Below are 22,320 nucleotides of genomic sequence, written 5' to 3' on the forward strand. Positions count from 1 at the left end.
TTGGGCATAAGCTTTCGTGAGTAAAAACCTCACTTCTTCGGATGCATCTGAAGAAGTGAGGTTTTTACTCACGAAAGCTTATGCCCAAATAAATCTGTTAGTCTTTAAGGTGCCACCAGACTCCTTGTTGTTTTTGTAGTCCCCTGCGGTTCCAGGCATTAGCGCTGAGAGAAAGGAAATTGCTTCTCCTCTTCCCTCAATGCTCCCCCAGCCAGTCTGAAGCCAGCAGGTGAAAGAGACAGCTAATGGCTACACCAGTGAGTCTCTGGCTATGGAGAGAGGAACAGCTAGAGATAAGCTGTGAGAGCAAAGGCAGGAGGGAGACTGGCTGAGGAAAGAGAGGCAAGCTGAAGAATAGGGGTTTGAGGATGCAAGAGCAGGAGGGGGAAAATGGGCTAGAGGGCGGATAGGGCAGAAATGGGGACAAAAAGAGGCTGCGGGAACAGAGCACAAGAGGTACAGGGACAGGTCAAAGAACTAGGAACTGAAGGAGGGCAAGCTATGTGGGTGCGTGCCTCTGACTCACTCCAAAACTCTGGTCCCACTGGCTTCTGCAGAGTGAGCTGCTTCTGCCCACCTCCTACGTACTTCCTGCTTCTCATGGACATCCTGGAGGGGAAGTAAGTGACTATTTATCACAGTTGCGTAAGGACATATGAAACTGCACAAAACTTGGTGGTTATGTCAAACTGACTGATAAACTGAGAACTTATCCTGGAAATCTAGGGAAATTTTGGTTTACTTTTATAGTCTCTTTTTTCAGGAGTGGAGGAAGGACAAAACGTATAGTCTGATTGATTTGTTTTTTGCATTCATTGAAAGAATTAGGGAACACACTTTGTTTAAACTTTGCCACTCTTATTCGCTTTTAATTGTTTTTGTATTCATTCTCAAAATGGTTCAATTTTACTAATGAAAAATATGGAACCTATAAAGTGGTCAAAATGGTTCCTGGAAATTCACCTTACTCTTTACAGACTTTGTACCTTAATGGATAAAGCATCTGCCTTGCATCAAGGCTCATTCTGTTCGGATCCTGCAATAGTTCTGATTTTATTAATTTGTTTTTTCAATCAGTTCAATATTGGCTTATTCTTTCCAGTTCTGTCGAATGTCAAACAAAACAAGAAATAAATGTCTTATTTAAAACACTTCACAAAAGCAAATGGTTGGACAAAGCATGAGAACTGAATTTGGACTCTGTTTATAAAATTAGATAAATTTAGAGCTCACATAGTCTGCTAGGATTGATAAATTCACACATGATGGCTCTGATTGTAATTACCTTAAATAATTCCAATTATTTTTAAAAGCAATGTAAATAACTATCCCTCTTCTATTTAAAAAAAACTGTAAATGGTCCATCTTTATATGGCTGGATGGTGGCATTTCTTCCTCTCATTCTGTGAAATGTTTTATATCAGATTGCATAAAATATAATTGTTGTTCCCACAAAAAGGACAGGTTTTATGTCAGGATTTAGTGTAGGTTTGTCGGAATTATTTCTCAAAATATATTTGCAATTGTGATGGAACCATATTTATTTTAGGAAATTTTATCCTGCTTTAGCTTCTCTGACTGGAATTAGATACAGATGATATAGACAGCTAATATTGTGTGTACAAATGTGGGAATAATATTGGTGAAAATATGGAAATTGAGTACAGTGTAATGATTTTGTAAAATATGTTTATTATTGGACTTGTATGATTTTGAATATTGTGCTGTGAGAGATACATTATTAGTGTAGTTATCATAATGCTTTATCATACTTGAGAAAATTAAGTGTTTGGGTTTTTTTGCAGAAAATCAGAACTCTGTCACAAAATATCAACCAGTCAATTCTGTTTCCACTGGACTTTTAATCATCTTAGAAACCCAGTGGATTAGTCAGATATTTTATATATTTATTTGTATAGCCATATATTTGCTGACACTAATGGCCCATTTTAAACATTGTTAGGGCTTTTATACATACTGGAACTTGTAATTACAACATGTTCAATCAGGTTTGCTGGGAATAGTAATTGACTTTGACTTTTGGTATGCATTCCCATCTTTATCTTACATGCAACTCTCCTTGCTGTCAATTATTGTGCAACAGAGCTTACAGTGTCCTGGACTATTGTTCAAAGGGATTCTCATAAGACTGGTAGATCAAAACATTGATTTACCTGAGAGAGGTCTCAGTTTAAGTCCTTAATTCATGTGTTCCATGTATCTATTTAAACAGAAATCATTTGGATTGCTTAGAATATTTGAAAAGCAAGAAATAAGACTATGTATGAGACAGTAAACACACACTAAATAACTAGCATGTCTTACAGAAAGATGTATGTCTTTTTGGTTTATATTTCTATCGTTAGGAATGATTGATTTAAGAATATCAGTTAAAGAATAGGTGGTTTTTAATGTAAAGACTTAAAGATAGAACAGTTGGGGGGGGGCACCAGTTAATTTTTTTACTTCCTGACAACCTTGACACTCTCTTCCTAATTAGTTTTCAAATAAGAAGACACCTCCTGAACATGATGTTTTCTGTGTCATCCAATCTTCTATTTTAAGTCTAGCTTTACGAATAATGGTTGAACAATGGTTGGATATTTGGGTTATGAATTTTTTGGCATCATGGTGAATTAGCCAGGAATAAGAAGTAGTACAACAAATAAGTGGCCTTGGGAGTCAGTAAAAGTTGGCCTTATTTCCATTATGGCAGCAGAAGTAAATGTAATCAATTCTCCCACAGGATATTTTTTTCAGTGAGCCAAATCCTCCTCAACAGCAGTGAGGAAGCTTCACCCACACACTGCTAGCCCAAAGCCATAGAGAGGTGGTGGGCAGCAGAATTGCTTTGCATCATAGAATCATAGAATATTAGGGTTGGAAGAGACCTCAGGAGGTCATCTAGTCCAACCCCCTGCTCAAAGCAGGACCAACACCAACTAAATCATCCCATCACTTCCTCCTCTCCTCTCTCCCACTCTGCAGTGAACAGTAGATGCTGAATCTACATAGCATGAGATTTCTCACCCACTCCTTTCTTTGCCCCTTTCTCTACCCTTCTCTTAAAACCCTGGCATGTGCCAGGAAGCCCCCAGGGGCTGGGATCTGTGAACCATGGAGCAGTCACTTTCGCTCCTATGCATGGGTCCCAGATATCCCTTCTTTCTGCCCCCTCCCAACTTCTGTATAGCAGCCACATCAGCTCCACTGCATCTGGAGCCCTTCACAGGATTGTAGGAGAGGACAGAATTTGCCACAATATGATTACAAGTAATCTATTCACAAAACTGCACAAGTCCCTCTTTAATGTAGTAATCTCCATTCCAGTCAACAGTTGAACCTTTCAGTTGATTTCATTAAAAACAAAATCAGGCAGAGACAGGCAATGATCTGGGCCAGAACCGAGCCAGAATCTGGGCCAGAACCAGCCCAGAATCTGAGCCAGAATCTGGGACAGAAACAGGCCAGAATCTGCACCTGAACCAGGCCAGAATCTGGGCCAGAACCTGGACGGAAATACTAATGGGGTAGGATTATGTTTTTAAATGGATTTTCAGTTTGTCAATTACTTTTCCTATAAGAGAATTCTCTCTCTACTGATCTGCATCCATTGGGATACTTCCTGATAAACTACTCCTGGCTCTTCATTGTCCATGAAAAATATAGATATTGATGTATGCAGTATGCAACCACAGTGAATTTCTCCATATAATGAACGTTTGTGGGAATCCCAGATTCTCACACTATGTCAGTGGAGTCAAAAACTCAATGAGCTGTGTTAAGAAAAGAGTAAGATCACCCATTGATATGTGGCACCTCTGACACAGACCTACTCCTTCCTGAACTCCAAATTTCTTCCTTTTTTGTGGTTTGAGACAGACCTTTAATGCCTTGTGACCTACATTTTTGTATTAAATTCCCTTTCTGTATTTTTATGGTTTTATCGCTTTAGATCTTTCCAATGACAATATAATGGTTCCTGCAGCCACTCCAACACTCTCCCCCTTCATTTTACTCTGATCTTAACAAAACTTCTTGATGTCACCGTACTCCTCTCTCAGTTCTCTGTACACCGTTGTGATCCTCCACCACCTCCAGTATGTAATTCACATCCTGTCAGGTCTCCTGGTGACCATTTTCTGTCTTGCTCATAGTCTCCCTCCTTCTTTCCCTTTCACGGAAAATGTAAAGGATAGGTTACCCATACTTTTTCATTAATTTAAATAACATTACGTTTGCTCCAATCCAAATTAAACAGAAGTTCATAGTCAGCATGTACCAGGTTTTTATTTTTGTTTGTTTGTTTTTAAGAGAAAATTTTCAGCCTTCAAGTAGATTGTCCTAGTTATTTTTCTTTTGGGTGAAAAGCCTGGTTCACCTCTTAGTTACAACTGTTTTACGGTAACTCTATTGGCTTCAGTGAAGTTATGCCTATTTTACACCAGTATAAGTGTAATAGGATGATCTGCCTGTGAGCTGGAGAGCCTTGGGCTAAACCTGTCCTGATTATAAAATGAGCCCCCTGGGAAAGAGATCAGGTGAATCCAATATAAAATGGAGTAGGCAGCTGTGGGGCAGGGTGTGGTTGAGAGAACAATAGAGATTGTTAAAAGAAGTCTGGCAGTAAACTGGGAAAGCTCAAGAAACAGGAGACTGTGTGGAGCTGGGGCTGGTGGAAGGGGCAGCTATGAGGAGCAAGTGTGGCTCCTGCAGAGCCCTAGCCAAATAAAGCCTGTGAGTGGGAGGTAAGAAGCAAAGATGACCTGAAAAACATTGCGTTTGTTTTGGATTTTTTAGTTTGTTTTTGACAAACGCTGTTGGCAGCCTGAGAAGAACAAGTGAAGAGTGAATTAAAGGATTGATATCAGAAGGTAACTAAAGACTGAGTTCTTAAAGGGGACTGGACAAAACGGATATAGAGGTGGGATTGCCATAGAGACCGCCTTAGCCATGAGAGGGGCACTCAGGAGGCAGTAAATGGCCAATGTGCTGCAGTAAATTAAAGGAGAATTAGGACCTTAGGTGTATGCATTTGGAGGAAATTTCTGAGGATCCCCATGCAGAGGTTCAGTGGTAAAGATAGTATAGCCTGGGACCATCTTTTTCAGGCGATTCGCCGCAGAACCAGTGACCATGTGCATTACCCCTTTAACCCTTTTCTGGCCCACCCACCAATACAGCCTGGATATGTGGCAAGAACTCCTGGATGTGGGGGATAGTGCCCTGTGCATTAAGTGGAAGAACCTCATGTGACAGTACCCTCTATACATGGATATCAAATGCGCTGAGCTTCTGTCTGAATGCTTAATCATAACCTTTCTAAAACTATTTAGATGGCAAAATTAAATTGATCTGGCATCCTCTTAGTTGACACCAGACATTCTTGGGAGATTTTTGACACTATCAGTCCTGGAAGGAAGCTGAATTAAAAAAACAAAAACCCAGAATAATTTAGAATCTAAAAAGAGCTTGGTTCAAAATATGGATGAAAGTTTATTTCAGTGAAGACAAAGGGAGGGAGATAAAAGCTTTTAATGGACCAGTTATTTGTCTACTTGAATGTCACAATGTTCTTTCCTATCCTGTTGCCTGTTTTATCCTGTATTATATGGCCTCCTCTGTCTTTAGTATCTTACCCTACTCTTCACCATGTTGTACAGTTTCATCTTAAATCCCGCGAATTCATTGTCTTCCTTTCTCTTATCTTTATACTGGTTGCATCTTTGCTTTTTTTCTTTCAGCATTGCATCATTCTTTTTCCCATACCCCATTGTCATAGCACACTTCTTACATACTGTAAACCAATGTGTAAAGAAAGCCCAGCATACAATAACATTCTCTCTGCATTGTTAAAGATCTGTTGTGATCTCAAACACTCCACAGGGCTGATGTTTTGATTACCTTAACTTGGTGATTTTTAAAATGAGCTTCTGCTGTCCAACATTTTAAGGACCTAAAATGCAAGACTGCTTTAAAAAGCCATTGAATTGTTTTTCTCATTTCTTTCGCCGTTAGAAACAGAGATATGAATATTTCTCAATGCAGTCAAGAGAAACATTCAAAATACTTCAGATTTTTACAGAAAAAATGTTTGTGTCAGATATACAGCATTTAATTTTCTTATTATTCTCACCACACTTCCAAAAGTTCAGCACTGGCAGATGCTACATAGAATGCATGCATACAAGTTTATGTGCCTGAGATGTAGGAAACTGTTTGCAAATAATGTGAAAACTCAGAGACATAGTATCTCCTAGCTTGTGGATACTTTAGGAAACACTATTCTTTGGCCTGCCAGCTTAATTTCAGATTTGCTATGAATGGAAAGTGGATATTCAATTGAACAATAATCCTTTGTCTTTGCCTCTCATGTCACTTACCTAGCGTCATATTATGTTGTTTTGCTTCATTGGCTGGTTAACAAATAGCACTCTATTAAAAAAAAAATGATGGGCCTGTTTTCCCCACTTATACTAAAGGGAATGGGAAACCAGGAATGAAAAGACAGGAAGCTTAATAATAGGCAGCTTGCTCCATTTCTGCTAACATTAGATTAATGTGGTTTTGAGAAAACAGACACTTTTTCAAATATAAATTCTATTCAAACAGTGTAAAAAAAACTTTAAACAAAATTGAAAGCTTCTGTTCTCCCTAGAAAAGCAACTCTTATTCTAGCTTTAGGTAACCCGAAGATTTCACTCTTCTAAGGGCTCATCTACATTCTGGAGAAATCCCCTCTCTGGGGGTCTGCTTTCTAAAGTTCACTAATGTGTTGTGTATTAATTAATCCACATAGGCCCTGCTGATGCACACTAAAGATTCGCTAGTGCGCTTTAACGTAGTACTGTTTTCTTTAATGTAGTACTGTTTCAAACAGCACTACATTAAAGCGCACCAGTATAATCTATATGTGCAATATGTTAATGCACTTTGGAAATCACACCTCCATAGAGGTCATTAATCTACCATGTAGACAAGCCCTGACACAGGGACAACTATCATAATAGCTAGTACTAGCAAAACAACAAATTGTTATTTCTATAACAATAAAAAACAACCAACCAAAAAAAGGTGCATTGAAAGCATCTTTGTCTGCACAGGATGTCTTAAGAAAAATTCTGGTTTGGGTTGTGGACAGCAAAGCAAACCTGAGTATTTTGCTGGACAGACAGGGAATGAGACACTTTACATGCAAATAAATCTATTGAATTATTAAGTAATTCATAAATAATGAACTAAAAAACAAGTTTATTAAAGTGACTAACTCCCCCTACCACCGATTCTCTTTTTATAACCTTAAAATGGAACAGTTCTACAACCATTTTTTCTACAGCATCAGGCACTCTAAGCCCAATCATGCAGTTCAGATGCAGGCAAAACTCTAATTTCCATCAGTTGTAGTGTCTCTTGGTTGGAGAATGCAGAATTGGGCCCTTTGTATATGTAATAAAACATCAAAGACTCTGTCATTATGCACAAAGGGGGGAGGAGAAGGATAGTTCAGTGGTTTGAGCATTAGCCTGCTAAACCCAGGGTTCTGAGTTCAATCCTTGAGGGGGCTATTTAGGGATCTGAGGCAAAAATCTGCCTGAGGATGGGTCCTGCTTTGAGCAGGGGGTTGGACTAGATAACCTTCTGAGGTCCCTTCCAACCCTGGTATTAAAAAAAAAAAAAAATTTTAGGGGGGAAAGGGATAGCTCAGTGGTTTGAGCATGGACCTGCTAAACCCAATGACCTTTCGGAGTCCCTTCCAGTTCTATGAGATAGGTATATCTCCATATATTTATTATATTTAAGATTCTTATGTGCCTCAGGTGCAATATGGATGGCCGTAGGCCTTAGAAAATACAAGATGTATAAATATGTAGAATAGCCACAATATATTTTCCATTATTTTTTAAATTGCCTAATTTTTAAAATTGAAAAAGTGCTTAAAGCATCTTTTTAAAAACAATTAAATTAAATTTTTAAATTTTATTATTTTTCCAGACTAAAATATTACAATCTTTAGGAAACCTTTGGCTCCTGAAATCTGAGGGATTTTTTCTTTTTGTTTTGTTTTTTAAGAAACTTTTATTGTGTATTTGGTACCTACAGCTAAAATTAACAATAAGAATTCTTTCTATCAGTTGCTGGCTGGATTTCTGTTCCTATTTATTTTGGCAGTAAAGACCAGGTAATTGAGAAGCAAGTAACAAAGTTTAAAAGGGGGGAAATAAATATTTTTTAAAACTTCCCAGCTTGATTTACATGTTCCATAGAAAGCAAAGTGGAACTGGTAACTTATAGCCAGCAGCTATATTACATGCTCTCTTTGAAAGTGTGTATGGAAATCTTAGTTCAAAACTATTAAAAGCCATTCTGTATCATCACAAGATCCATAAGGGGCCATCACCTTAATTATAAAGAGCTTTGATAGCTCAGACAAAAATAAATGGCATGTTTTGTCTTAAATTTTTTGCTCTTTCATTCTGTTAAATATGCCTTGCAGAGCTCTGGCAACAGACTAAAATTTATAAAAGGGCTGGGAATACTTTAAAGCAGTCTCCTACCCCATTCAATAATGTATCCCTTGTGTAGTGCCTTTGCCACTTTCAATAGACTACGTAATTTTAGAAAATGAACATGAAAACAAATTGAAAAAGCAATAATGGATGTATTGTACTATTAGTGCAACTTGGCAGATTACTAATTCACAAATATTGAAACTAGCACTGATAGAGATGAATGAATTACTCATAATTTAGTAATGTGAATCACACTAACAACAACAACCTGCAGTAACTAGTGGCACTAGAGAAATGACTAGGAGTGTTAGCACAGAATTGCAAAGTTAATAACACTTTCTTTCTATTTGTTCAAAATGTGTTCTGTATTTCTCTAATTTATCTGTTACTTTCCATTTCTTTAGTCACTTTACATCCTTTTATCTCTTTGTGAGATAAATACATAGGGACAAATTCATCCACGGAACAGCTCCATTTAATGTCAGAGGTGAATTTGTCTTTTAATATGTCAGGAATCATGTCAGGGCTTTGTCTTACTGGTGGTATATTTTCAAATGGAATAGTAATATTTACATGAATCTATGTGATTTAGCTGTGATTGCCACTATCTAACTGTAGCTCTCCTTAAACAAAGTATTTGCAGTACATATATTTGTTGAAATATGGAGTAAATCCTGACCCAAATAGTGTATTCTAAAATGTGTCTGACAGAAGCTGCCATATTATCATTTAAGGCTAAGAAAAATGAACATCATTAAAAAAAGAGATTGATAAAATGTGCTGTTTTAAATATTGTGTAAATGTATCTATAATTCCAAACTTCTACTGTGAAGCTTCATTAAAGTATATAAATTAGTACTACTGTCAGAGATGGCATTAAGTATTCAATAAGAGTAGACTTAATGCAATTAATAGCAATTAAAATTATACTTTTATGATGTCAGCCACCAGCATTATAAAGACATAATTGCCTGTAAGGACTTTTGTACCATATTTATCCTCTAAAACTGTCCAATTTATATGAAAAATGCCCAAAACATATCCCATATGGGTATTATTATCTTCCTGGATTTTTAGAAGTATTCTGTCTTATCCAGTATGTGCACACAAAGCTAATTTGCTTTAATTAGTTTTTTTCCTCATTTTGTTAATAGGCCTGTTGATAAGTTATTGCTGAGGTACAAATGTTAAACTTTACTCATTAGGTTTCTATTAAGAGGTCGGTATACAGTACCTTTGTTACCCCATAGCTGGATGTCCCCATTCATACCTCCTCTTCCAATTAGATGTTATTTACAGGCTTATTGAATAATAATATCTGTACTATTTTATTAGAAATATTGAGCAACTTCAACTAATTAATTGGTTAAATATAAAAGAATTACATTGCTGGCTCTGCTGTTGCAAGGGAATTTCATCTGGACAGGATAAATTAGATAAATTAATGAACTGTTTCCTGTAACAGTCATTTATGCCTCCTTGATTCATACATAAGAATTTTCATGACTAAGTGCTATGGTTCTGTATTTATGACAAACACCAGTGTAATCAACAGATTGACTTCTTGTTTCTTAACTCTACTTTCTTTCCAAACTCCCAATATATTTAAAGTATCTTCATTGATAAGGGTCTGCATTTTTTAAAAGGACCTTCAATGTCCCACTTTTTATATTCTGTTAATATTTACATTCTGTAAATTTTCTACTTGTGTTCACAAAACAAAACTCCAAAGTGTAACACAGCATACTGCAAAAGCTTCACAATAATAGACTGTGATTTGTCCGTTACATTTTGAAATAAATTTGATGTTCAATATGAACATTGTGTTTACACTTTGAAATACACAAAAGGCAGATTGATGTGGGATTTATATTGTTATGCTGGGTAGTTCTATTTTAAACCAAATTAGCATGCTGTCTCTTAGAATCGATAACACAAAGATGTAGAATGCCCAGAAATTGACAGAATAGGGTTAGATATAAAGTTGGGAGAGAGAATACTACTCTGAAAGTCAAAATTAGCCCTGAAGATGTTTTAAAGCTCTATCATGTTTTAATAGTGTTGAAACTATTAGGGTTCTTTAGGAATTAGAAGCTTTTATAGAAATTAATCTAAAAACCTGAAGAATTTAATGATGAGTGACTATTAAGTCAAACTATACAAATTCAGAGCCTGATTCAGCAAAGAACTTAAGAATTGGCAACTTTGAGATCATGGTTAAGTCCCATTGAAGTCAATTGGATTTAATTGCATGCTTAAAAGTTTTGCTGAATTAGGGCCTAATGAAGATTGACATTCTGCTCTAGAATTAACTTCAAAATTCTATAGAAAGGATATCATTTTATATAATTCTCTACGTTTCTCCATAAAGCCTTAGTACTTTTTAAAAGATGTGATAAAATGTCTTAACAGGGCAAAGATTACAAAGAATTTAATAGAACTGCATTTTTTGTTCAAATATTAGGCATTATCTTTGTGACTTTGTCTTAAGTTATTTTCCTTAATTTTGCCTAGTACTACAATCCTCTGGAGTATTTTCTTTTCATTGCAGTCATACCTGCAGGTGAAGGAAAGGAGCTGATTAGCTACAGGGTTCCATGCTGCTGAATTCAGCTAACAAACCTACCACCCAGGTGGTTTTTCAGCAGTTATTTTTGCTTCGTTAGCCCAGCTTGAACTTTATTAGGCAAGTTTCTTCCTTTCTTGCAGCAGCAGATATTTGTATTGATAAGACTCAGTAACTTGCTGATTGACGTAAGAAAATAAAACGTGCTGACACAAACACCAGTGCCACATTTTCATACTGTTAAACTAATAATAAACATCAGAGGGGGGAAAAAGTAAAAAACCAGATTATACCAAGCAGAATTTTAATTAGTAGATTGCATAAAAAAAAATTAAGGAGCTAGAAGTTAAACACATAAATAACAGAAATTGGAATAAATGAGAGTGCAATGGTTCTACAGACAATATATAATATTTTGTCTCAATTGCACTATAAAATTCAGAAATCCGTCACTGGAATTAATTTTGTTTATATTGGCTATTAAAAATCCCCACAGTTTTGGAATATGGGTAATTTTTATTCCTTATAAGCAGATATTCCAACACACGAATTCCCGAATAATGAGGAGAGGGAATAAAAAAGAGAGAAAAAGAAAATATGAACTTGAGTATTTGAGTAAACTTTATTTTTTTTAAAATTACATTCTGAAACCATCCGAGTTTTGTGAGTAAGTGTGACACAGTTGTTTCCTGGGAGACAAACTAATGCACCTACATTTTTAAAAATGTTCTAATAATGCTATCTTCTGCCTTGACAAGTGGAAGACCTGAATTTATCAGCTTCACATTTCAAATAGTGACGGGCCAGAGGCTGATGATATAATCTTTTGGCCAAGTGGCTGGAACTTTTTTAAACCTTTAACTTCAAACAAGATAACTCCTAAAGGCCTGTTTTGGCAGAAGCAAAAGGGGGAAAGTAACAGGCATCCTTCACATTTCCCCACCCCCAATCAGTGCTGAAATCAAGAGCATCCTAATATGTCCCAGGCTTAACCAGCCTACTAAAACACAAGGTACATAGCCATTCCATGGCCTAACCCAGGACTACAACTCATGCAGTTTACTGCCTAAGGAAACAGCTGAGTCTCCCACAAAAAACTAGTTTCCCTACAAATCCCTTGATACACTGAAAGTGATTTGGTATTTAATGTACAGGAAAGGGAAACATTACCCTGAATCCAAACTTCTGTGAGGGCAGAAGAACTAGCCACCATTCTCCATAACTTCCCAAATTTGTAATTCTGTAAATCAAAAAAAAACTTATAACCAAAAAACCTGCAATTATTCAGTAAATAGACTGTGCCTGCACAACACAAAACCTGCCTAGTTGTGTCAAATCTAGATGTACCAATGCAGTCTAATTGCTTAACAATGACATCCCATGCTAATTCAGTGCTCAGTACAAAACCTTATGAGTATAGAGCAATAGGAAGTTCATACCTCCTGAAGGAAAGGGAAGAGTGGGGGGATTTTTGTAGGGATGAAGGGTAAAGCAGGAAGAGGCTTTTACTTGGTGCCACCTTTTATGGGCATCCTCTGCCACCCTTCTGGGTCAGTTTCATTGCTTGTTAGACATGTTGGGATTGACTAATAGCAGTCCTCCTCACAAGAGAGGATTACCATTGACTAGTAGGCACCATGGAATGTGCCAGGAATGTGGCGCACCCTCCTTAACCTCACCCTATAACCCACCAGTGGATGCAGTAGACAATGCCCCTTACCCCAGATGTACTCAACACCTAGGAGAGACTCAATCTTATATTGCTGCAATAATAATCCATGACTGATGATTTTAAGAGCAGTATTGACTCTCACAAGAGGAAAGATCTTTGTAATGTGGAACTTGATTATATAAAACCAGGAAAGGACAAGAATGAGAGAAAAGTTGTCATTATTGAAGGTACAGAGGTTCCCTTCAGATCTCCACAGCCTAGGCATGTGTGCTGTGTTCTTAAGCAGGTAAACATAATTCAAAAGAGTCCTGTTAGGATGGCTATGCCACAGGTGATAGTCAGATAGTTATAGAGGGTGTTAGAATCTTCTCAAAATATAACATTGATTAAGAAATGCACAGTTTAGGGGTTTGGAGATGGACAAGATGACCGGTTAGATCTTTCCCTATTGAACTTCTAATATTATTGCATAAGAACCTTTCACTTCTAGGTTACACCTCTAAAATCAGTCTATTTCAGTGGTGACGAAATCATAGTAGTCAGTAAGGGTAATATAAATTTTGATGGTCTCAGTTCTCAGTGTAAAAGCATGACCACAAATGGCACTAATTGCCCTTGCTGTTGATTTGTCTTTTCCTGTAAAAAATGGAAAGGCCATGGAAACTGAACTACTTTTCCCACTGTGAGAGGTCAGAACTAAGTAGTGCCTTTTAGGAGGGCTACCCTGCTATAATCCAGATAAGGATCCTAAATCTGTGTGGGTTGTTTTTTTCTGAATGAGTTCTGTTTATATGGAAAATATAATCTGGGTTTACTGTTCAGGATGTGTAATTCTCTAAATTTTAACATTTTTAATGTGAATAATTATTTTATTTAAGGCCACCTGTAGATATAAAGGTTAACTTGAAATCCATTATTACAAATCTCATACTGCTTTTACACAGTCTGCACCTCTGCTTGCTGCAAAATGCAATCCATTTTGAAAATCCACCATTGAAAATGAAGACTTAAACAGTGAAAATAAGCCATGGAAAATACAGCAAAATTGAAATTATACCCAGAGGACCTCCTAGATCATCATAATTATTCCAGGGGAATAGCTTGCCCCTAAGTAGTGAATACCAACAGAGAAAGTATTTCAGAATGGTAAATCAGCTTCCAGGATAGAATTCTCTCCTATCTATAAGAGGTAGACCATATTATATATTTATAAAGTTGACCCTCCCTTTGTTTTTCTGATATTATAAAGTGCTTTCATTCATTGCTTGAGAGAGACCAAGAAATCTTCTGTGGCTTGTGGCATTTGGCATTAACTGGGGAGTCCATGAAAGCCTGTATGATATCAGAAAGACCAAGCTAGGTTTAGAAATTAGAGAACACAAGATTCACTTGTGTGTTCTATTTTATAATTAAAATCAAACAAAAGCTTTCCTACTGCAGTGACTAATTGGAGATCCTAACATTTTTTTAAATGTGCCCAAATGTTCAGCCATGTGCTCAGTCTCACAGGCTGAATATTAAAGGTGCTGCCACCTTTTATAGCCCCAAACTGGCTATTGAAGGCTTTACCTGGGGAATACAGAATATTGCACGGTCAGAAAAAGAAGTTCCAGTAAAATAAATGTATCTTCATCCCAGGTCTTTGTGCTATTCACAGCTGTTGTTTTAATCAAATAGCTCTCAGATGAATCCATGCAGGGGCACCAGTTGATTTGTATGTTCCTGTAGAAGGCCCAAGAGGATCAGAACTTCATTAAAAAGCCTATCGACCACAATACAGCACACTGAGGAGCACCTTTAAAAGTGCCTTTTAATAACAAGGTCCTGTAGAACTATGGTAAATGAGTGTTCTACCTAAAATGGCAAACTAGAGGTGGCAGTCAGTGGTGTACTGTATGGTAGCCTTGGGGTGGGTAATATTTTTTTTTGTAGGTGAGATCTTTTTATACTCAGAAAGGATGGGCAAGTAGATATAGAATCTGAGATGGTAAACTTGTATGATTTTTCAAGATTGCTATAGGGCTAAATGGGGGAATGAAAAGAAATGGAAAGAAAAACCTCTGCAAAATCTAAGCTATCTCCAAATCTCTAGATTTTCCAGTGTGGCTCATTATCTTTCTGACTGTCTTCAGGATGTAAGGGCTTTGGAGCAGGCATGGTCTTTCTTTTTGTATATTGTAGAATGGCAACCACATTGTCAACACTACACAAATAGTAATATATTCAGGGTCTGAATCTGCACCCACTCACCAAGCTTGCATTGATTTCAATAGTGCAGAATCAGACCCATAATGTATATGATGTTTTGAGATCCTTCAACATGTAAATGATTATTTATAATATGTAATAATGTATCTATTGCTTTGTGTGCATCCTTTTTTCTAATGTAACATTTTAAGGGAAAATATTGGTATAACAGTTAAGCTCCATTTCATGGTTTATGCTTTATGGGATCAGAAATAACAGAAAAATGCCATTTCCTAGCTTTTCTGTGGGAAGAGAGATACAGTGGGCTAGGATTTTTATATTTTGAGTATTTTATTATGCATACTAGATACCACTAGTTCTGTAAGGGAGTGATTTTGATCAAGTACAGTAGATTGCCTCATCGACTGTATTGTTTTGTTAGCAATATATACATTATAGAACTTATACCATAATGCACAGACACCTCTATTAAGTTTACAATTCTGTAATGTGCACATAACAACAAGGGGCCTTATCTAAAAATCCCTTGGAACATCATTAACGTCTTCCCTCATTCCAGCTGTACTAGCTGAGTCTTGCCTGTATTAGTTGAGTTTGTATTGAAAAAAGTTAATCAGATTTTGCTTTCTTTTACAGGAAACATAAGAATATCTTTAAAACAACTTGAGCATCAATGAAAGCACACAAATTAGATCTGTTCTGGGAACAAACTTTTTCCAAATAGATGCAAGTTTTCCACTGAGAAAAACAACACATTTTGGTCTACGTTTCTATTAGCATTTCACTCATAACAACATGAGGTTCTCCAGGGTGAAAAGAAAAGTACATAGTTGCCATTATGGGAATAAAAATCCTGCCGGTAAAAATCATAATTCAAAAGCAGAAGCATTAGTACTTTGATGTAAGGTATGATAGGTGGGCAGTGATGTTTCTGTCATTATAAGCCACATGAGAAAGCAAAAGAACCCAATCTGCCTACTCTAATAGCTGGTGTTGATATTGGATGTAATGTGTTGCTATTTGATGGATATCACATTCACATAACCTGTTATCGGTTGGTTGTAATTATGATGTATTGTCTTCATGACTTGCCACTTTGCAACCTAATTTATTATGATAGTTAAAGTAACATGCTCTGTTTATAATTGGATGGCCACTATTGATATGGGTAATGGATCTCTCTTCTGAAATACAAACAGTAACTAGATGCACAGCATGCAGATAAGTTAAGTATCCACACTACCTGGGAATCAGCAGGTATTCCTCATGACTTAGTGTCCAGATGTATTTTTCTGGTAGCTCAGCACATCTCTAATTGCAATTATATTTCATGTCCATCTTGTCAGAGTTCTTAGAAAAGAGGACTCTAGATATAAATCTTTAAATATAAATGTAAGCAGGTGGGTGTCCAGGGTATTACTGCAGACTTAGTGATATTACTGGCATAGATTTCCATTCAGAATTCCCATTTATATCAATGGGAGCTCTATGTTTATCTCTAGGGCAATACATATCCCATAGAATAAAATCAAACCTTCTTTAAACTGGAACCCGCGAGTCACCATTTTCAAAGTGACAAGCCTTGATATGATGTAAGTTTAGCTCAGTGTAATCAATAGCATTAATACATCAGAAGACAGAGCAAATTCTGAACAGATTGCAGGTTTTCACACAATACATTGATTTGTTTTCTCTATGTGAACATATAAACATTGTAGTTATGTGTGCAGTTGGTGTGGTATTGATTTTATTTTCCTGTTGTTTAGTCACTGTGTTCAAGGTTGACAAGGGCAATTATACCCCACCAACGTTTTAGTCACCATACTTGTCCAAGGCATTGATTTCCAATAGAACACTTATTGGATTTATGGGCATACCACCTTTTCATTGCCATGTTCAATTCTTCCAAAATAAGCAAGAGAAAAAAATTTACATTCTCGCAATGTCTCTAAATATTAATAAAGAGTTTGTAAAAAATATTGCCTGAGGCATGTGTTTGCTGATCAGCATATACTTCTTAAACAGTTTGATTTCTTTCAGTTAATCCAGTCATGGATCTTGAAGAGCAAACCATCAAAATCTTTTAAGACTTAGCCCTTCTCTTCCCCCTCCCCCTACCTTACTGTTTCACAAGTTTCTGAAAAGCCTGCAGAGAAGAGGAGCAAAGAATATTGGATCTAAAACCACATAGTGGTTTAACCTATGGTGATAATCTTCAGTTTTAGGTGAATCAGATCTGATACATGGTTTGACATGAATATCTGCAAACTAACTTAAAGTTTTCATCAAATTGTAGATGGCTTTAGTGAAGGCTCACTGTTGGCAATCTTTATGCAACCCACTGTGTAATTCACCTTCATTTTTTTTTTTGCTGTTCTCAAAATATAGGAAGAGAAACTGTAATTTTCATAGATAAACCTACTGCACCTATACGTTATAGGATACCTTAATGATCAGCTGCCATTTAGTGGTAATCACTCAGTGCTATAAGGTATGGTGATTGAAAAACACAATACATCAATTACAATGAACCCATTTGAACCAAGCACTCAGAGTTTGCAGTGGGCTTTCAAGTTTTTTAAATGAATTCAGTGGAATGACACTTTCTTTTTAGTTTCCTTAGAATAAAAAAGATAAAAGCCCATCAGGTGGGGAAAGGTCCTTGTTTGTTTTCTGACAGATTTTGCACTTTAGAACAGAAATTGGGAATCTAATTAGCCATTTGTATGTGTAAGTGCCTGATTGGCACATTAGAGAGAAAAGGTGGGTGAAGAAATATCTTTTATTGGACCAACTTATGTTGTTGAGAAACAAGCTTTTGAGCTTACAAAGAGCCCTTCTTCAGAATATCAGGTATACATGACTGGCACATGCATATCTGGTATTTACATGCATAATTAAGGTGCATGCAAGTATTTGCATACTTCTGATTTTGCAAATCTATGCCTCTTTGATTAAGAAGACAGAGACAATGGAGAAGAAAAAGGTACTAATAGTTACTTTATAATTTGGAAAGTTTCATAACGGGTTTGTTCTTGGCAGGTTTTGCAGGCATCTTTTTATGTAATTCTGCAATTGTATAATTGCACCTTAAGGGTTCATGAGCAATTGTAATTGAGACTCTAATCTTTCAAAATGATATTGGCAATATCTGTGTGAAGTAAATATAAAGTTAAAGGTAAGTTCTGGCTCCCATATCTGCACTAACTCCTGACAAAGAATCAACTGACAGACCAAGAGTATTGGCAGAGTTCTTCCAACCAGATTGTTTTCCCTCAAAACTGACAGAACTGATTTTCTGTAGGGCCAGAAAGACAGAAGCTGAGGAATGACATAGAACTCAGGGGGGTGTTTGCATGTGTCAGGAAACCAGATAGTGAGTGATCAGCTTAGTGGTTGGAGCAGGAGTTTGAATGACAGGGTCAAGGCAGGATCAGAACCAAAGTCAGAGTCTGAATGCCAGAGCCGACGGTAGAGGCGGAGCCAGCCATCCGGAGCCAAAGGTCAGAACCAGATTACCTGGAGTGGGGGAAGGCTAGAGCAAGGCTGGGACGAGGGCCAGCAGCAGGTCAGGGTCCAGGCTGGAGAAGGGCAGAAGGCAAGCACAGGGAGATAGAGAATCTGCAGGCATGTGCACTGAGCTATCAGTAAGCTTGTCTCACTGTCTTTGTTTTTTGGGTCTCAGCCTCATCATACTGCCTCATCATACAAGGCTCTGACCACCACTTTCTTCATTCCCTTTTTTTAAAAAAAAAAAAATCTCCTTTCACTCAGTCTAGTACCTTTAGAGAAACATGGCAAGGATTTTTTTTTTTTTTTGCACTATTCCATTTTCCTTATATTCTCACTAGTCCCTGTAGGGAAAAATCTTTGATTCCAAGTTGACTCAATTTTCATAAAGAAACGTTCTTTCCATAGAATATTGCTCACAATGATACAGAGCATGAGCCGTGGTTTCTTTGGTTTTGCACACATTACATAGCACAAATCTTTGTCATGACTGTGAAATACAATAGTATTTTTGATTTTTGAGCATATATCACAAAACCTTCATCTTTTTGGTTCCTTAGTCCATAGTTCTTGCCATTCCTTGGCAAGCTCCTTGTGACCACACTTTTAAATTCTTGTCTACTTAAGGGTATCTTAATATCTACCTGCTCATTTTTTTAGAGCTTGTTTTGCTGCTTTGTCAGCTATCTCATTTCCATATATTCCAATATGTGCCAGAATACATACTATTGTTACACATATAGCTTCTTGCATTATTTCCATTATTTCACTTATTATGTTATTTCTGCTTTCCCAAGTCCCTGTTCTGATTGTCATCATGCCTGACAAAGAATCAGATAAAATTACAGAGGCAGAAGTCGCACGTCCAGCTGTAATTTGATTTTCTGTAACTAACAATTTTTAGCTCTCTCAATTTTTCTTTTTTACATCTCTCCTTTACCTGTTTTTTAGACCCTGATAATACGAGGAAGTCTCCAGCAATCCATATAATTTTGTCTATTAAGGACCCAGCAGTCCTCAAAAATCTGTTGTGTACTTCATTTCCATGATTCCCTTTTACCTTTGCCCAAAAGTTTAGATCAAATAGTTTGATCCTTAGATTTATTGATGCTTCTCCAGTGGCTATTTGCAGCATACAGACTGATGTTATCATTGGGCCACATGCCAATCGCAGAGCTTTGACCAGGAGCCGTTCCAAGTTTCTAAGAATTGTTTTTGAGGCGGAACCAAAAGCTTGGCATCTGTACTCAAAACTGGTCTTATCAATGCTCTATACATCATCATCATCATCATCAATACCTTCTTAGCTGTAACCTCTTTTGTTTCCAACTACACTGCCGTAAGTTCATCCTACATTTACATTTTTGTACAATATTATCCGAGTGACCTTTCCAAGTTAATTTATTATCAAACAGTACTCCTAGAGTCAGTAAGATACTGTTGCTGCTGGGCTTAAGAGAAGGCCTGCTAGCTTCCTCAGCCACTCAGGCGGAGTGATCCATAAGGCAGCATAACTGATGCAGCCCAGCTGTGCTCATTAGGCCACCAGGCAGGCACAGCTGCAGGGCCTTATTCCAGACAGCATGTTTCTGCACAAATGCACCCTGGCCTATCAGTGAAAATTATACACCCATCCTCACATGGGAGTTAGGATCAGTGCTGGAGAGAGCTCAGAACGTAGGCTCACAGAACACTCTTTTGAGGCATTCATGTGCACTCATGATAGAACTGTTTGTTATTTGATGGGCCAGATTTGAACTGAAAAATTGTGTTTAAAATAATATTTTGATACACCAAGAAGCTTCCCTCCAGTTAAGCCAGTGTTCCTTCCAAAACTTCAAATAACTTGATTATGCAGACAGTTCAAATCTGAATAAAGACATTCCTTAATATCTGGCATTCAGAGGTACACCTCTCCCTCGATATAACACTGTCCTTGGGAGCCAAAAAATCTTACCACGTTATAGGTGAAACCGCGTTATATTGAACTTGCTTTGATCCACCGGAGTGTGCAGCCCCGCCCCTCCGGAGCACTGCTTTACCTCGTTATATCCGAATTTGTGTTATATCAGGTCGCGTTATATTGAGGTAGCGGTGTATTTGGTTTTCTTTGTCTCAGAATTACCAATATTTAACTTGTTCTGCATTCAGAGGCAATCTACAGTAGAAAAATGCACACAAAAACTCTTTATCATGTCGTTTAATGCAGATACAGTCTGCTCAGTTACACATGAATGTTCAGCATCTAAACTTGGGATCAAGAAAACACTTTTAAATAAGTGTTCTATACAACTACAATATAATGATACCCTGAGCCCCAAACCAATTTAAAATTGTGAATGGTATTTACGTTCCCAAAGTGAACATTGTGGCCACACACACACAATCATCCTTCACTTTTTAAAAAAATATATTTTTCAGATTTACAGCCTTCCTTGAGCAGTTGCATTTTTCACAGTACTGACAGCAGCAGACCTAATTTCATTTCATGTAAATAAAGAATACCAACCTCTGTTTAAGCAGTAATCTATCGTAAAAAATGAGGTGTATTGTTTGTTTTATTTTATGTACAGCTTTGCTGATTTGCCACTAAGTTTGTCTGAGAATGTGCTCTTGACTTACATTAATTTAAGCAATACAATGTCGCAGTCTTTACTAAAACTCCTTTTTTCTCAGTTTTCATTACTAAATGTTCTTTTCTCTGTGCTAGTGAGAATATAATAAATATTTTAATAGTGAAAAGGTGTTTTGGGGTTTTTTGTGGGACTTGCGGGGGGCTATAAGGTCTCTTTGATTCTTTGTGAGTGCTGAAATATGATGTTCAGAAAGTTGCGTAGTGTGGGTAAATATTTAATTGAAGAAAGATGTTCTGGATTTTGAATTACTAGCACTAATAATTACAGCATGAAGTTTTCACTTCTGACCAGTTTCACTGATGCCAAGTTTGGTCTGAGAAGAGAGAAACATGGTGCCTTGATTATCATGTACATTTTGAACATGTGCCCATAGATGATATCGCGGGAAGGACTGTTCTGTAATGTTACCTTCTCCTATGATACCAATTATTTTAAGTGTGTATGACGGCTCATTGACACCCTGTAAATGGGAGGCTGCATCTCAGCAGGTTTTACCCTTAGTACTGTGAAGATGAAAATAATATAAAAAAGTATGTTCAGTGGGAAAGAATTCCATAGACAACCTGCCACAAAAACATTTTCACTCATTAAAAGCCTAGGTGCAGGGTTTCTAACTAACGACATTTTTAAATACTAAAATGTTGTATTTTTCCATACTCTGTTCCGGAAGCATTGTTATTGAAATTTACTTGCTATCAGCAGCTCTAGCGGCTGCTGTTAATAACAAAATGAATTAACAGCATGCAAGACTCCATGGAGACCCTATATTTCAGTTGCAATTGAGTCAAAAATATGGGCACTTGCCATAGAATAGGCTAGCTCTCTTTTTCTAATATATAGTAACATTATTTTATTTTACTATGACAAGGCTTTAAAATATATATATTTGTGTAAATGCTGGTAGTAAAGGTTCCAAAAGAATGTGTTTTTTGTCAGTGGGGAACCTAAGTTAAATGTTAGTAAAGAAAAATGTGAGTTCCAGAACAGCAAGGACCAAAAATTTGTGACTAATCTGATAAAGTGCACATTCAAGCATTCTCTTACATACATTGTCTAAAGGAATGGCTTTATTCTTAACAAGGAAAACAATTAACACTTAAAAGTATTGAGTCTTCTTGTGGGATCAAGGTGCCTGCACTGTGGGCCCTTGAAATATTCTAGAAAGCAGTGTCTGTTGGGGCTATGCCCCTCATCTTCCCATCCCCATGCACAGTTTTA

Source organism: Terrapene carolina, unplaced genomic scaffold (assembly GCF_002925995.2).
Source record: "Terrapene carolina triunguis isolate 2854851 unplaced genomic scaffold, T_m_triunguis-2.0 Scaffold66, whole genome shotgun sequence".
NCBI classification, from domain to species: Eukaryota; Metazoa; Chordata; order Testudines; family Emydidae; genus Terrapene; species Terrapene triunguis.